This window comes from Chlorocebus sabaeus, chromosome 3 (genome assembly GCF_047675955.1).
Source record: "Chlorocebus sabaeus isolate Y175 chromosome 3, mChlSab1.0.hap1, whole genome shotgun sequence".
Classification (NCBI taxonomy): Eukaryota; Metazoa; Chordata; class Mammalia; order Primates; family Cercopithecidae; genus Chlorocebus; species Chlorocebus sabaeus.
In genome coordinates, this window is record NC_132906.1 from 89,099,930 (window position 1) to 89,117,026 (window position 17,097).

Here is a 17,097-nt window from a genome sequence, read left to right on the forward strand (position 1 = left end):
AATCCATAAAACAATAAAGATTCAATCGACATGGTCCACATATGGCATAAAGCAAGCACAATGCATATAGTATAATTGCTGCCCTTTGTATGTCAATTTTTAAGTAAGTGAATTTATTTTTCCAAGACTCATCTTACATACATGTTTCTTACATAGACTTAAAATTGTCCGGAAAATTCTGGTTCAGCGGCAGAGTTCAGGGAATTCAGTTTGCTGAGTCACTGTCCTAATATCTTAAAAAGGTGCTCAAAGATGGAGACAGGTGTCTCTCAGCATTGTTTGATTGAAAGATGTGAGGGAGAATGTGCCAAGAGTTAGAGCTGGGCCAACTGGTCCTCTGGCCATCATAAACATCCCATCAAAACCATCAGGGTTGGGGTGGAGGGCGTTAGTGATAAAATGAGTCACAAAAGAATGTTGAACTGGTGAACATGGGATAAAAGAATGCTGTGATTAGATGTATATTAATATATTGGAAGATCACTCAGCTAGGAGCATAAAGGATGTATTCAGGGAAAGACCAAAAGTGGGAAGGTTAATAAAATGACAATTGCAATATTTGATGGAGATATGACAAGAGCCTGAATTCAAGCACTGACAGCCAGGAACACCACTGGATAAACAGGATGGAACAGATAAAGACTCAATATAAGGAGTGAATTTGTTTAAAATTGGTGATTAATTAGATATGAGAAGAAAGTGCTTATGCTCTTTTCTGCCTTGTTCTTAGAGGTTCATAAATATAAAAAGAAACACATATAAATATTTAAGATAATCATTAATTCATTAAATATGCATAACTATATAAGGTAAGTTTTAATATTATCAGCTTATACAGATGAATAAATAGGAATATTGTAAGGTTTAAATTACTTGTCCAAGTTCATGCAGTCAGTAAATGGTGAGCTCAGAGGCAGTTGAACACCACTGCCTGTACATTTAGCCACTACATTCTACCTCCCCTCAGACTCCCCTGATCACTTTCAGACTTTCTATGATGCTTGGATTCCAACTTAGGTGAATGGGTGAAAAGAGCCATCACTAATCCAATGAGGAGAAGCTGGAGTTAATGGAATGACCACAAGGTCAATTTAAAGGGCTGAAATTTGAAGTACTTGAGACACACCAAAGTTGAGGTATTTAGCAGGAGCTTAAAGAACAGAACAAGGCACCAGATATAAACTTCAATCCTCTTGGTAAAACCATGGTATACTGAGGTATAGACATGGAAGGGATGTTCTAGGTAAGGTAACCTCCAGTCTTTTGACTTGCTAATTATATGCTATATATACACTTCTCTAGGGGGTCTTTTAAATATGTTCATATAAAATAAACAGACATTGGCTGGTGGTAAGAAAACATGGCCATTTTAATCCTTTAAAATAAATCTGAAAACTATACAATTCAGGAGAAAAACACCCCATCAAAATCCTTTCCTTTGGAATTATTTCCTTAGTTTCTCCCACCCCAACACAAAAAACCAAAACCAACCAACCAAACAAAAAAAACGTAACCAACAAAATAATCTTCTTTTGACCCATTCCACTGTTAATCAGGAAAACCCTCAACTTCAAATGGACTTCTTCCAAATCTTTGACTCATTTTCTTATTTCCTTGCATCAACTCCTTAGTTTCAGAGAATGAGGTCAAGGGACCTAAATAATCTTAAATAGTTAATCACGATGAACCTAGAATGGGTAATAAAAAGCAAATCTTGAGATAATCAGGAGTGATTCCTATAATCCCTGCATCATTACTGTTGAAAGAACAGGGCTCCTTTGAGTAGAGAATGTCGGTTTATGGACATTCACCAAGTACGCTATCCCAGGCCCTGTGAAAACAATCTACGACAGGACAAACTCACTCACTGCATTGTTATCGATTGCAGGATTTCCTCAGATAACAAAAGCATAAGATGACCTTAATAACCTTATGATCTCCATGCTCCTTTTGGCTGTGAATATCTCTGAATTTATATTAATAAGATTTTCATAACAGGAGCTATTATATCTTTTAAAAAGTATTTTTATTTTTCAAGCTCACAGCTCAGAAAATATCTTTCACGCATATTGATCAGAAAGGGGCAGTATTCATCTAATCACTGGTGATATCATTAAGAATGGTATTTCCTATCAACATTTATAAAAAAGAATTTATGTGAATAGAAATAAGCTAAGGAAGTCCAAAATGTGGAGAAATTGAAAATATTATTGCACACTGAATTTTAAGATACGTAGAAAAAGTTAAAGTGGGCGAAGCAAATCTAGAAGACCTTTATCAAAAAAGGATAGCAAATGTTTTTATTTTTGTGGGTAAAGTAGTCATTTTACTTTTTCCCATCAATATTCACCATCCTAATGAGGGGCCTTTAAATTTGAAAAGTGGAGTTTCCAAGATAAATTAATGAGTTGAAGAGAACAGCCTGGCTAAAGGAACAGAAGCAATTTTATTTTTCTGAATATTGAGAAAAAATATGAGAACATTGCAAGAGATTGATATTGAGTATTAATCATTTCCTTGTAGTTTGTGCAATTTTCCCTGCTAGAAGAACATCCTGATCTGCACTGGAAACATTAAATTTGCTTTGTGAGTTGAAGGAAAAACTAAGCTTAGCAAGTTTGTTCTAGGTATTTAAAACAGATTTCAGGAATAATTAGTGAGATGGCTTTCTGAGGATTGAGATGTTTGCCATTTTTATTTCTATAAAAAAGCAGCCATTTTCAGATCTCTGCATGGTTAACAAGTTGCACTCAACCTGAACTGAACTTTGGTTTCCACTAATTGCCATGGGTTGCTCCTGGCCCCATGTCTAGAACTACACAGATTCTGCCTGTAATGTCTTTTGTAACGCACCCTCTCAAGTGTCTAAAAAGCTCCAGGTCCTCCTAAATGGCATCTTATCAAAAATAATCATTTCAAATGTGGCATCATTTTGAGACGCTGGACCTGTTAATGCTTTTTCCATCACAGTTCCATCTATATCCATGTTTAAAATAAGAATTCCCAAACCTAAAAAAAAGGTATATATTTCATTTCTGTCGTATTACAGCAACTAAGGCAGAGTGAGATTTTTCCTCTCTTCTCTATTAATGGAGCCTTACCCCCTAGTTTCTTTGTTTTTTATAGCCATACCACCTACCCTAATAGCTTATCATGGATATAGAGTGTTTGCTAAACTAGGACTCCTTGTCTTGTATTTGTGAAGATTTTACTTAAACCCAGGTGAGATCTCTGTATTTTTCCAGGGATAAGTTATTTCCATTGGCTGGTCATGCGAATCCAACCTTCTTTTGTATATGCTCTGCAATTCCTTATCCCTTCAAGTTGGTATTTTTCCTTTTCAACATTTTCTAGGATAAACTTTAAACAGCTCTATGCTCACCTACATGTAACATGGGTAAATCTACATACATATCTCTCTCTTATCCAAAAGACTGGATAATACACCTTGTCCGATGCCTCATTACAAACCATAAAGAAGTCTTAGAACATAAATAATCCATGGCATCAGACCACACACACTAATTTTGGATTCTTGTGATGACTTATTATTAAGTAAACACAAAGCAATCATCCAGTGCTAGAAATTAACTACGGGTCATCATTATGCTATCTGTTCTCTAACTCCTTTTGTTCTCCCTTTTGAATTAAAAAAAAAAAATACCCCATTTGTGATTTTTCTGGCACCTCCACCCTAATCCCTGGTTTGTGAATGAACACCAAGCATGACTGAAGACCAGCCTAAGAAGAGATTTCTTCCAGCAGCCTCCTGGATGCGCTCCTCTGGTCCTAGGAACATCAGATTTTGATGGGCTCAGTATACACTTTCTCTCTCCTCACACAATTTATGCTTCAAATTTCACAACCATTCTTTGTCCACTCTTTCAAGTCCACAATTCTCCTGTAAGGAAGGAGACAGGCAAAGTGGAGGCTGAGTTGCTTTACCATTCATAAATTACCTCTTTTCAGAATGATCCCCAATACGATGTCTTTTCTGCTCCAACAGTAACATTTGCTCCACCAGATTCCATAGAGTCAAGGGTATTCTTGTCCCCTTGGAAGTCTGCACATCTTTGAATGCCACAGGCCACACTTGGATATACCAAGAGCTGTTATTTTTTGAGATCCACCACAGACTTCACTTTCTCTTTTGAACTAATATAAAGCTTAGCTGTTTGTTTGCAGAATGCTTATCTTTTCATGAATGAAATTTTCTGATTTTATTAATAGACCATTGAAGTATTGACAAGCAAGGACCTGTTAAGAGACCACTACCACTATTGGACTGTGACCTTCCAGATTTTCAGCAGCAGGTTTCAAGTCTCTATCTCCACAAAATAGCAAATGCTTCTGTGCTATAGAACTTCTGATTAGTGGGAAAACAGTTCCATTAAAGAATATCGTATCCATAATTCCTCAGTGTCTGTTGAATAGCTGTAACAGCTCCACTCAGATTTTAAGACACTTCGCCAACCTTTCTTCATTTTAGGTTTGCATCTTCAAATCACTATTTTAAAAGTATTGAGAAAATTCAACTGCACTGCTCAATTTCAGTCTTATATGACTGTTGTTTAGTTTTGGAGATTCAGGGATGATTATTTGATCTGCCTCTGAGTTTATTTCTGATGTTGCCACCTCCAATTTTTTTCTCTATCTTTTTCTCATATAGCTCTTTTTAAAACACAAATCTGATCAACTTCCTGTGCTTAAAGTCTTCCAGTGACTCCTAATTACTCACTTACCCCCAATCAGATTGTGAGAGATGAAATGAAAGCTTGCCTGTTTTCACAGCCCAGAACAGACTCTAGTACCTGTACTACAGTCGACCTGCAATAAACATTTCTCAAACAGAAGGAATGTGCAACAACTAAATTATGAAAACATTCCATTGTGCTTGTCCCTGGTCTTATGTTTATCCTTCCTTTTTTGCCTAATTTTTTGTTTTAAATTGTAACTTATCCAAGAGACTGTTTAAATATACCTGCCTTTATTTTCTCTAGGAATCCAGGACTTTGGGAGGCTGAGGCAGGAGGATTGCTTGACCCCAGGTGTTGACCAGCCTGGGCAACATAGCAAGACCCTATCTCTACGAATAATTGAAAAATTAGCTGGCTTGGTGACGTGTGCCTGTAGTTCCAGCTATTCAGGAGGCTGAGGCAGGAAGATCCCTTGAGTCCAAGAATTCGAGGTTACAGTGGGCTATGATTGTGCCACTGCACTCCAGCGTAGGCGACAGGCAAACAAAGACAAAACATAGTTTCTCTAGAAATTTTTTCACCAGTAGGAAATAAAAAAGTGGCTTTAGAGTGTTTTCATTTGTACTATTGTCCCAGCACTTTGACAGTATTTTTCAGTCCTTCCTATTATTTTTCTGAATCATGGTATCTCATACTTCTAATCAAAGACATGTTTCAAAAGGTCTATCATTTTAAAATATTTCGCTTTTTACCCATGAAAATCCTTTAAGAACTTATTGTAATATTTCTTTCCTCTGGATTGAATATGCTTACCTAAACTCACCAGAGACAACCTCAATTTGCATTTCTGAGGTCTCTTTTAAGATACTTGACCTTGTACTTAACTTTCTGGTTAGCAGATTAAAGTACTACATTTCTGGGAGCAGAGGGTAGAAAATCTGTTTAAAACAGTATCTAGGGCACCTGTGCACATTCACAGGCAAAATTCTACAAGAAAATCCCTAAATTCCAACAAAATATCCACCTGCTAGATAATATCATTGCATAGAGGAGTTACTGTGGGTTAATCAAAACATTCTATTTCTTCACCATGCATCGACTCACAGAATGTTGTGCATCAGTTGTGTTTGTGTGCATAAACATGTAATCTCATGAAACAGTGGCCAAACTTCCCTGAAATATTTCTAACTTTTCAATAGTTTTTATTACTTCTACAGAAATTATAATTCATTACAAAAGAGCTGAAGTTACATGGATTGATATGTGACAGTTATGTCAAAGTATCTACTGTCCAATAACTCAAGGTGCATTATTCAATGCCATGTAGATCATTTCTATACTACGATATTAACAAAACCTGGATGAGTCAATTTGTTCACTTTAGCCATCTGAAATGATTTATGTCTATTGCCACAAATTTGATTTGCTGAAGAAATTGAATCAATTGTAAAGATGACTATTTCAATCTACTCCCTCCTGCCAAAGGCAGTCTTTTCAATCAAGAGCTATCTTGAAATCATCAGTGGCTTCTCTAAAAATATGGAAGTACTCAGTTAACATATGATTTATTTTTCATGTTCTAAATATTATTAGGACACAACCATTGACTGTATTTTTGAGAAGCATAGTGTGCATATTATAAGACAAAATGGCATAATCCAGTATCATATGCATAAAAAATACAATGAAAATAACACAAATAATATAAAATTGTATAATGGCCTGAAATCAGAATGCATGATGATGAGCTAATTTTTCCAAGTATTTATTTTTTTTCTAAGTTCTTTCACATCTATTTTAAAAGTAAAACTCAAGGCTGTCTTATGAGACATTTTATAACCCCTTTCTGACTAAAGGCAAATAATTCATGGAATATGATGGTTTGCCCAAAATTAGTATGTTTCAGAGCTGAGGAAAAGCAAATGGAAGACTTGATTTTTTTCCTTGACTTCCAACATTTTATTATACAGTCACTTATCTTTTAAAGAATATAATCCGGCTGGGCACAGTGGCTCATGCCTGTAATCCCAGCATGTTGGGAGGCTGAGGCAGGTAGATCACCTAAGATCAGGAGTTCAAGACCAGCCTGGCCAACATGGAAAAACCTTATCTCTACTAAAAATATAAAAATGAGCTCGGCATGGTGGCACGTGCCTGTAATCCCAGCTACTGGGGGCGCTGAGGTAGGAGGATTGCTTGAGCCTGGTAGGCGGAAATTGTAGTGAAGCAAGAGTGTGCCCCTGCACTCCAGCCTGGGCAATGAAAGAGAAACCCTGTCTACACACACGCATATGTGTGTGTGTGTATATGTATATGTATATGTATATATATATGTATATGTATATGTGTCTCTGTGTGTGTGTGTAATCCTATTTTTTCATTAAATCGTTTCACTAGCCTCGAGTCATCCAAAAAGGAAAATATACAAATTTTCAAACAATTGTTTTAAAAAATCTGTGGTAGTGAAAACAATGTTGAAGTAAGAAATGCTAGGAGGCAGGAATCAAGAGGCTGGGATTTGAGTCCCACCTACATAATATAAAATCTGGAAAAATTAGCATCAGTCACATCTTAGTGCACCTGAAGCAAAGTTTAATGGAGATGAGACCTGCTTACACTTTCTTCTATTCTCCTTCTGATACATGAGAATGTTGAAGCATAGCTGGTCTGAACAGAGCTTCTCGGGCCTTCCTGGTGCATGAAAATCTGGCCACTCTGGCCAATCACAGGTGTTAGAGCCATGTCATGTAAATTACCAACTTTATTAACGATTAACCTTTCCTACATGCAAGACATTGTAATAAGTGGTTATGTGCATCATTTTAATTAATTCTTAGAACAATTCTCATTTCCCCCATCTTATAGCAATAAAAACTGACATGAGGTTAAGGAACTGGCCTATTCATAGCCAGTAGATTGGTCCAGATTCGGACTCAGGGTCGTTATGGAAGATAACACTGAGAGGACTGAGTAACATAACGGGTGTTGTATTAATTTTCCAATTAAAATGAGTGTTGAAGGTTTGCGAATTGTCTACAGAATACTTTAAGTGAGCTTTAGACCCTGCAGGGACAGAATATAAGAAACCAGCAAGCAAAGAATGCGGCTCTTCAGCGTGGTGCCCAGGGATAGTGTCTCCACTGGGCCCTGAAGGTGATCTCAATTAGAGGATTCCTTCACTTGATCCAGCCAGGGTAGCCAGATCCTGTCACAAGAACACCTACCCCTCAAATCACACATTGAAGGTTTTTTTTTTTTTTTTTTTTTTTTTTTTATCATCAACAAAGGTCAGAACAGAGAACTGAGACTTTCACTAAATTTTTAGATGTTACGACTTTATGTCCAGTTGCTAATTTTAAAAAGTTGTAGTTCTTGTCTGCAACTTTGCTATCAGGCAAGGAGAATTATAGCTTTTACCTGTCTCTAAATACTAGCAGCCACCAAGACCTACAGAAAGGTGAGCCTGGCACCTGGCTTAGTCCATTGGCTATAGCTAGCCTGGCCTCTTGTCCTCACTCAGATGGGGCTTGGCTTGCTGACTTGCAAGAGGGAAAGTGTTGGGTGCTGCAGTCTTCCACCTTGAAGCTCTGTTGAACTACATTCATTTCAAGAGAGATCATTTTATAAAACCAATTCAGTATGAATGAGGTCCCTGTGGCTGAACCATTCTATAATGGGTAATATCCTAATAGACTGTCATTCACATTATTTTAATACATTCTTTTCTATTATCAGGCTTTTGGTATAATTACCACTTAATCAAATGTCACTGAGTGTCCTAGATATGGTAATTTATCTGACTTGTGAATAATTTCAGGTTGATGAAACATGATAGCAATACTTTTAAAACTTTTTACTGACTTGAGCTACTGGACCTCAAGTACATCTTACTGGGTGATCATTTCCGTTTTTCTTCTTTTTACCTATTTGTGGTCGCAATACCAGCATTCAAATGGCTAATGGTTTGCTCTTCTGTACTTGGTAATTAGCCTGAACAGCCATCAGATATTAAAAGTATCCTGGTGACTGTTTATGGGTGACTCTGTAAGCCTCTGTCCTTGCCATCCCTCTTTATAGGGTGGCACTCCAGCTGCCGAAATTCTAGTCATCCTTCAGATCTCAGTTTAAAAGTGCTTTCCCTTTTCCTATTTTTTTTTTTTAAGACAGGATCTCACTGTGCCACCCAGGCTGGAGTTCAGTGGCACGATCACGACTCACCACAGCCTCAACCTCCAAGGCTCAGGTGATCCTCCCACCTCTGCCTGCCGAGTAGCTGGGGCTACAAGCACGTGCCACCATGCCAGACTAATTTTCATAAAGATGGGTCTCACTACATTGCCCAGTGCCCAGGCTGATCTTGAGCTCCTGAGCTCAAGAGATCTGCCCACCTCGACCTCCCAAAGTGCTGGGATTACAGCTGTGAGCCACAGTGCCTGTCTGCTTTTCCTAAATACCCTTTGATTTCTTCCAACTTTTCATCTCCTGCAAAACACACACACACACACACACACACTTTTGTTTGACTGTCACTATTATATTCTGTAATTTCCCTTTCCAGATTCATCACACTCATATTCTCTGTGCCTAGTGTATTGTAGGTGCTTACAACAAACTTTTCTAGTAGTTTGTTCAAAATATTTTTAACAATAATTTCTAATTTATCACAAGTTAAACTCCAAAGTGCAACTGGTATGAGAAGTTCTCCCATAAAGCATTTTCCTTCTGTTACATAAAGACACTTGAAGAAATGGCCTTGACAAACCTTTGGGTTCTCTGCTCTCCTCTCTCTCTTCTATTGAGATACAGTATTTTGAAGAAACAGAATGCATTTCTAAATGAATAGTACAATGCCTCGATCAATCCTTTTATCCATGTCCTGGCAAAACAATTTTCTAATCTCAGTTTTTAAAGTAAGAAATAGAGGAATAATCTTGCAATCCATAGTCTAAGCTTCTAGGTTTACAGCAGGAAATTAGGGTGACAGCACTTACGGTTTCCAGGCTCAACCACAGAGTGGTGGCTAACACTATCAAAAATTTACCCCTTTTGCAGAATCTTGAGCCATCACATCTCCAATGCAAACTAAAAGGGGTTTCAGGAAAGAGACTAACCCAATAGGTCTACCAAAAATGTTGTAACTAGGCTTTAAATTAGAGGTACAGTGTTTCACCAGTGTGACACTGCAACATCTTAGATAACATCATGAGGAAGAGCATCCCAATGAGCTGAGTTATCAAAATGAGGTACAGTGTTTCCCCAGTGTGACACTGTAACATCTTAGATAATATCATGAGGAAGAGCATCTCAACGGGTTATCAAAATCAAGACATGTTCAACATTCCAGAACAAACGTGTACCATAAATATAAAATAAGTATAATTCCTTAACACATTGCTTTAAACATAAAATTTGTTAGGAACTGAAAATACGTCTTCTGGAATTTAGAAGAGCACAGTTTAAGAACGAAGTCTTAATGAGCAGTAACGTTTAATAAAAAAGATTAAAATCTCAATGTATGAATTTTCTAGAAATTCATATAGCAATTTAATAACAAATGGTGTGAAAGGAGCACTCTACCTAAGTCATGGCAATCTGATCTCAACTATCTAGGGACCACCAGATTCTGACACAGGTAAGAGTTTTCCAACAAGCCTCATTTTCACCGTCCAGTAGCTTCGCTCCTGGGAATACCTGGCTTGACTCTTTAATTTACTTTTCGAGAGAAAGAAATTGTCCTTACAGATTTTATTGCCTAACTTTACCTTTTAAAACTTTAGACGGTTTCTGTCCTCCCTGCTTTCGTTTCAGATCATAGGATTTGGGGAAGTAAGGTTTGGGAATGAAACATTTGATTTTTGCTTCAGAGTCTCCTTTGGTTCTGGAGAACTCAGGAGGGATTACTCAGGGAAAATCACTTAGATCTCCCTGCCCAGAATGGACCCTAGGCTCAGGCCTCCTAGAGAAGACTGCATTGAAGAGCTACACGAGGCACTTCAAGGCTGCAGCCTTTGTTAAAACCACAGTCTGACTGGAAGGCTTGTGGTATAAATTGAGGCTGGTTGCTGCCCCCAGAAATGAGAGGAGCTGATGTGTTTATTTTGGTTCTAATGATGAGGAATTTGAAACGTCATCTACTTGATGTCCAAAGAGAAAAGATGTTGAGAAATATATGAACACATTATCTCCATGATATTTAATATTCAATATTAATAAATATCATAACTGAATATTTAAATTTCTATCTATATATCTGGTCTTATGAAATGGATGAAATTGTGGGGAGTCACACTCTGAATCAAACTAATTCTCATTTGGTTCTCAATTTGGGTAAAAAACACAACAAGGTAGCTATTAGAGTAGTTTATATTTATAACCCAATATTAGTACACACAACATAAGGGACACTGGATATTTTGGGGTTTCACCCTCTTCCTAAAATGATGTTTCAAATACAGAATTATCACATAAGGTCTTTTTTCACAGACTGTAGTCCTGTGTGTTTTTGCAAGCTGTGGGGCTGTGTCACCATAGTTACAGAGGGATACTGGAATAAATGTGCTTCCAGGAATAATTGTTTCATATTTGTGTACAAACAGCTGAACTGCATATTTCCATTTCAAGTGCGATCAGTCCAAATTCAAACCCTGTCATGAGGAACACCATAGAATGCTCAAACCAGAATAAAAATGAAGATTTATGCTAACAGAATTCTTTCAAATACATGAAAATGTTTCTATTGTCTTATCTTCTTGTGCCACAGTCTTTTTCTGTGCCTGCATTTATCTTTTCTCTATTTATGAATGACTTTTTAAAACAGTTGACTATAACCTGTTTCATGAATTACAGGAATGCAAGATGGCCTAGAACATTTAGAAAACAGGTAATAATTGCAGTGAGTATAGATTAGGATGGCAAAAGAAGATTAAAAAATACTATTAGTAACAGTTTTAAATATTCACTTTTTCTAAAATTGTTTATGGAAAGATAGTAAATACATATTTGGAAACTTCGACTTTATAATATTGAATGAAAATGACTTTTAAAAAACATTTTTTAGCAGTTAGAGAAATTTCAAATTTAACTCTTTTTCTCTGGTATTGTATCATTCTTAGTAATGTAATATTTTGAAGACTGTAGTGCAATCGTTCAATTGCTTGTCAAGACTGAGAATCAATTTGTTAATAAATAATAGAAATGTTTTAAGAGATAAAGGCAATGTTCTCATAGCACTGTAATGTTTACCATGTTCTTATGATCCTATACTTTCCTCAGAGGACATGAACCGTAGACGAAACCCAGTCTCACCATCGTGTTTCACAACTGGAGAAACAGAGGCCCACAAAAATTAAGTATTAGGTGGATGTAAAAGGAAGTGTGGTTTTTGCCATAAAAGGGATGGCAAAAACCGCAATTACTTTTGCACCAATCTAATACATTGTAGACGTTTACATGGTTAACTAGTAGCTGAGCCAGTATTAGAATTTTGTTCTCCTGACAGTCATTCTAATCTGTTTTCTCTATTCTTTATCATGAAATAACAATAGGATTTAGATAATTGTTCATTAGAACATGAAGCGATTTTTACATAATAGATATAATTTTCTTTCAAATAAATTAGAGAAAAATTTTATGCATATTTGTAAAGACTCAGAAGGGATCAGACATTTAGAAAAGAGAATCAAAATGTTTATAAATGTTTTCATAAGACACTATAATTTTATATACCCTAAAATATTAATTCTTAGATCCTGAAGAGCACATATTTCAAAGGACATCAAAATAGTCAATGAAAAACTAAGAGCAAAATTCACTCAACATCCTATGTATACTGTTTATTTTTGAAAATAGAATTATTCATAAAATATTTTCTTTAAAAATAATTGCCAGTAAATTTAAATTACATTTCAGTAAAAGAACAATTCCTGGATATGAACATTAAGGTTTAGTGTCTGATATTAGGTCTTTGCAAACAAACCCACTTTGTTTATAAAACAACTAGCTTTTGAATGCATAGATTATGTTAAAGTAGCAATAAAGACCCCACTTTCAAAAACATTCATTTATGAGTTCCATAACAACATTGGAATGACCCTTCTCTCCCCACTCAAATCACCCAGCTTGCAGAAGGGGGCAGAAACACATTCAATGGTGTGCCACCTGCCATACAAATAGAGAATTTAAGCGTAAAAGGGAATTACATCAACACTGTTTAGACAGTGAGAAAAAAAAATCTGCAAAGGAGCAGCAGGAGTAGAAAAATACAATTAGAGGGTGTCCTTTTTACTTACTGTGATAGTTGACAGAGCTACAGCCGGAGCAAAGCCCTTTCCAGTGCTGGAGGCAGACCTGGGTCAGTGGAATACAGACCCAGTCACTACTCACCGCCCTTTAGGAGCAGCTGTGGGGCCAACATATTTCTACAGAAACAACTGCTCAAATTGAATTCCAATTTGCTTTCCAAAATGATTTAAAAACAGTATTAATGGGATTCTATTTCTGATAAACAATTTAAATAAAAAAGTAAATTTAAGAATGTACTGCCTCTTTCTCATGGTAGTTATGCTCTACAAAGTCACTGTGGACACCTAGTAGTGGATACAGAGCCATTGCTCCTAGTAAATTACATGGATAAGGTCCCACAAACCTTTGTTCACATCTACTTCAACCCATCAGCCATCAGTACATCCTTGTTTCTTTTTTTTTTTTTTTTGAAACAGAGTCTTGCTCTATGGCCCAGGCTGGAGTTTAATGGCATGATCTCGGCTCACTGCAACCTCCACCCGACGGGTTCAAGCGATTCTCCTGCCTCAGCCTCCAGAGTAGCTGGGATTACAGGTGTGTGCCACCCACACCCAGCTAATTTTTGTATTTTTAGTAGAGATGGGGTTTCGCTATTTGGCCAGGCTGGTCTCAAACTCCTGACCTCAAGTGATCTGCCTGCCTCAGCCTCCCAAAGTGCTGGGATTACAGGCATAAGCCACTGCACCTGGCCTACATCCTTGTTTTATGCCCGTTTCTGATTAAAGACACCTGATTCAACACATAATGTTGATTCATGAACACTGAACTCACGGCCAACGAACTATAACCCATGCCTAAATGAAGCTTCTCTAACACACACTCTGGAAGCCGCATCACAGAATTCTTGGGCTTAGGAACACCAGACAGTGGTTCAGCACTCCACTTGGGAGTCATTTAGACTATAAAATCAACAAAAAGCACAAGAAATTAGAAAAACATGGCACTCATAGGCTTCAAAAAGGATGCATGCTTACAATATGAGAGCTGGACCCAGCCAGCAGGGAGAGTATGGTTCTGTGCAACCTCAGATGGAGACAGACCTGTGGAGGGACTCACATTTTTTCACTGCTCTGGGCATGTCCATGAATGACAGTGGAAGTCCTGTGAGTATTGATGTGGGGGGCAGGTACAAGTAAATTTTAGCAAGTCGGTGAATTCACAACTACAAAATCAGCGAATAATGATAATTGGCTGGATCTGGTAAAAGACCAAATACTCATATACTTGAGCTATTTTAAGGAGGTTGATCCATAAAAAATGCATACTAATGTATAGTGTCTTCAATCCCAAAGCAAGTGAAAGTCAAAGTGAAAGCAATCAGCTGTTACTTTCTCCTTTTACCTGAGGGGATAGAGAATGTTTTCAATTTGTAAACGGGATCATTGCTGTTCATTGACATGGGTGGTATTTTCCTTGCTATTCACAAACTGACTGTGATTTGCAAGTTTCAGAATTTCTCACTGATGAATAATTCAGAGAAAAGGATGTATCTTTATTTTTGTATATTTTCCTTCCAGTTTCCTTTAAATAAAGGGAATGTATTATGTTCATTCATGCCACTGTTTCATTCATGAAGTTATGTTTAGAAGTAAAAAAAAAGTCTCAGAAAATTTAGAAACACACATTTTAAAGGAAACTAAACATAAATTAACTATTCTTATTATATTTCAATTGCTGTGATGGCAGATCAAATTCCAGGAATTCAGACATTTTGGCAAACCTTTATTAAGTATGGTAATAATAGTCTAACATTTGCATAGAGGGACATCATTTTCACGTGGCGTGCTCTTCCTAAACAGAAAACCCCGGAATAGGAGTATTATAAAAAATGCTTTATTGGTGAATCTGATCATCTGATTTGCTCTTTCAGTTGAGAATATCCTGCCCAAAGAACCAAGGCTGAGGCCCAGCTTAGCTCCTCAGCTCAACCCTCCCTTTCGTATTCTGAGCCTTTTCCAACCCCTCCTTTCCAAGCACTCTGCCCAATGAGCTCTGGCTCTCTAGAAGGTTCCTTCACATCTCTTTGATTTGCACATTCTTCCAGATCTTTCACCCTTTTAATGAGAGAGAACCTTTAGGAGTTCACCAGTAGTAAGGTTATTTTTTCCACAATGAAAAGTGAAAGCTGGGGGGAAAGGTTGTATTTAGAACGTACACACAGCTTTTTCTTAGTAGAAGTGGAGTCTCTATTTACACTGAAAGCGAAGATTTTTTTTTTTTAACTTTTTAACTGGCTCTTCACACTAATTAGCAGCAGTTACTCTCGTATATGGGGGGAAATGTAGTGACTCTTTCAACACACGACTGAGGAACACAGTGTAGGATTGCTCTCTAAGTTCTTGTCGAGCCTGTCAACTTGATGGGTGCTTTGTCTTGCTGGGTGAAATGAAAAGGAATATTCTCAGGCTCAGGAAGAATTTGGGATAGAGGCTCACGTTACTGCTTGTTATTGGTAGTGGTGTTTTTTTTTTTTGGTGGTTTTGGCTTTGAGATTTTGAGAGTTGCCATCAAAGAGAAGATGAGAACACCTAAAGACTTCTGAAGTCTTTGTGATCTCCTCAGTACCATGGTCAGGATGAAGTGCAGAGGATGGATTTGGAGAGAATGCTGTTCCCTCCTCATCTGCCCCACACCCAGCATCAATATGCTTGCACACAAGCTCTAGACAAAGTCCTCTGCTAAAGGAAGGGAGGATAAGAAGGAACTAGGCACCACTTTCCATGGTCTCATCTTAAATCTGCTGGAAGTTAAAATTAGTGGTTTTGGCTCTATGAGAACATCAGATTCCTCAGGCCTTTGTATTAAGTGATACTTGACAACTTCTATTGGGCACTGCCATTAAAACAGCAACTCCTGAATCCCTCATATTATCTGTACTGCAAATAAAACTGATCAAGTGTTTTGAAGCTATAACTAAGCTTCACCAGTCTTCACGGGTGCCAGAGAAAGCACGTATAAGACTTCCTATTAAAATCCACAGAGAAATGACCTTTTCCGTTCTTTCATCTAAAATTGAACATTTTCTTTTAATTTTCCACCACTTTAAAAGTAACTTGAAAATCCCAATTGTGAGGCATGTTTGTGACTTTTTCTTGGCTGTCTCAAAAACTGTAGCCATTTAGAAATATGATTGTACTTCTTTTAACCTCAAGCAAGGCACACTCATTTTTCCCCTTTCTGGTAAGTGATAATGTACTGTTTCTATTCATGGGTAAAATCACGATGGGCAGCTGGAAAAGGAAAGGCAGATGGCCTTGGCCTCATTTAGCTCTACCTACCTTTTCAGTCAATTCCATCCCACGATACAACTCTAGAATACACTTTACCCTAAGTGGGATATTGGGATACATTCACTTCACTCAGAAACGTAACTTCTAAATCTTATCTGGATCCTTTTATTAGTTTTATAAATTTCATCTTTCCACATTCTAACTAATTTTTTTTTTCAGTTTTAGGAAATGCATTTTTTAAAAGTAAATCATCAAGCTAGTATGTCAGGGAACTGTGAATTGATGGTGAATGTCTTGTACTTTTTCTCTCTCTTGCAAAATTAATGTCTTACTAGTATTTAAAATCTAATATCAGCCAGTCATGGTGGCTCACACCTGTAATAACAGCACTTTGGGAGGCTGAGGCAGGCAGATCACTTGAGGCTAGGAATTCAAGACCAGCCTGGCCAACATGATGAAATCCTGTCCTCAAAAACACAAAATTTAGCCAGACATGGTGGTGCATACCTGTAATCCCAGTTACTCTGGAGGCTGAGGCATGAGAATCACTTGAACACGGGAGGTGGAGGTTGCAGTGAGCTGAGATCGTGCCACTGCACTCCAGCCTAGGTGATACAGCAAGACTGTCTCAATGATGATGATGATGATAATAATAATAAAATCTAATATCTTCACGAGTAGAAAAATTACATTTCAGGAGATTCACAGTACACATTTAAAAATAATTGATTTCTTATCTATATTTATTTGTTGATTGCTACCAATGCAATAGCTACTGGAGTTCTAAAGGAATATGCTTCCATTCTACAGAGGAGAGAACAATCTTTGTTTCTAACATTATCAGGAACACAAGTTGGGCAAACTCACAC

General features: G+C 37.2%; 1 protein-coding gene and 1 non-coding gene across 4 annotated transcripts in view; both read right to left on the minus strand.

Annotated features, from left to right (window-relative positions):
* The window catches only part of NALF1 (NALCN channel auxiliary factor 1), a 705,934-nt gene that overhangs the window by 153,810 nt on the left and 535,027 nt on the right, over positions 1-17,097 (minus strand). The window lies entirely within an intron of this gene.
* Positions 2,041-2,109, minus strand: LOC119627597 (small nucleolar RNA SNORD31). The gene has a single exon (XR_005243796.1). It is a non-coding gene; the product is annotated as a small nucleolar RNA SNORD31 (small nucleolar RNA).